The sequence below is a fragment of the Propithecus coquereli genome, unplaced genomic scaffold (assembly GCF_000956105.1).
Source record: "Propithecus coquereli isolate 6110/MARCELLA unplaced genomic scaffold, Pcoq_1.0 Scaffold299, whole genome shotgun sequence".
NCBI lineage: Eukaryota > Metazoa > Chordata > Mammalia > Primates > Indriidae > Propithecus > Propithecus coquereli.
In genome coordinates this window covers 1,233,292-1,234,824 of record NW_012148607.1, presented here as the reverse complement: position 1 = coordinate 1,234,824, position 1,533 = coordinate 1,233,292, and positions in this window count along the sequence as shown.

Genomic DNA, 1,533 nt, shown 5'->3' with positions numbered 1-1,533 from the left:
GACAGACAGTGAACCCTGGTGGTCCTCCCCTCTCACCCCTCTCCATCCCTTAGGACTATCAGCAAGAGTTCATAGCCAAGTGGAGGTCGCTGGACTTAGACGTGCTGCTGGCACCAGTGCTGGCCCCTGCTTTCTATGTCGGCTATCCTGCTAAAGCCACAGGTTAGAGAGCACTGGGTCCCGTGGGATTGAGATTGGGAATCCAGGGCTCCTACATCCTGCCCCAGCTGCTGTGGCCTTGACTTTTGTCTCCATTCACTTTTTTAAAAATTTTCTTAAATTGAGATAAAAGTCAGATAACATAAATTCACCATTTTAAAGTGTACAATTCGATGATTTTTAGTATTTCAGAGTGTCATGCAACCGCCATCACTATTTAGTTCCAGAACATTTCTGTCACCCTGAAAAGACACCTAGTACTTGTTAGCAGTCACTCTCAATTTCCATTCACTTTTTAAATGAACTTTTATTGAGGCATACTTTACACACAATAAAATTCACCGATTTCAAGTGTGTAATTTGGTGAATTTTGACAATTATATACAGATGTACAATCACCACTATAATCAGAAATATAGAATATATTTTCAGAATTGATAGAATATGTATTTTAATCACTCTTAAATTTCCCTCATGTCCCTTTGTGGTTCACTTTTCCCCTACCCCCAGCACCCACTGATCTGCTCTCTGTCACTATAGTTTTGCCATTTCTGGAATTTCATATAAATGGAATCAAAAGGTATGAGGCTTTGTGTTTGGCTTCTTCCACTTCGCACCTCCGTTTACTCTTAACTTGCTCTCTGCTGTCACCACATTAAAAGGCATCTTCAGCCCAGCCCACCTGAAAAGCAGGTTCAAGACAGGACAGTACCTGGGGCCCTCTTGGGGCCCATGCGCAGGTTCTGGTCTCAGAGGGACTGCTCAAAGCAGATGAAACCCAGTTCCAACCCCAATCCTGGACTCTCTCCCCACGACAGTGGCAGGCCAAAGGCACATCCCACACCTGGCTCTGCCTGCGCACAGGCGGCTGCTGCAGAGGAACTGTCTTTTCAACTCAGGGTGATACTGCACGCCCCCCATCTTGGAGTCCAATACACAGAGGGCTGGGTCCTCTGCCCCCCGCTGGCCGTGTAGCCTTAGAAAAGCTACCTAACCTGTCTGCCTCCCGGATCTCCACAGGGAATAGTTAACTCCCACCTCACAGGCGGGGAGAGGATTCAAGGGATCAGCCAGCACAGTGCCTGGCACTGAGTAAGGCTTCCGCAGTGCCAATTGCCCCCTTCCCTCCACCTCGGGAGAGCCTATGAATCGGGCACTCGCCGGCCTGTCCGAGCCCGGAGGGCTGCAGTTCCGGGAAGGACCGGGAGGGGGCGCGCGCCCGCGTTCTTCCCCGGCCGGCCGGCCCGAGTCTTCTCGGGGCTGATTTCCTGGGTTTATCTGATCTTCCCGCAGAAAGCTCCTCCTACATGTTCCTGTACAACATCCTGGACTTTCCCGTGGGCGTGCTGCCTGTCACTACCGTCACGCCACAGG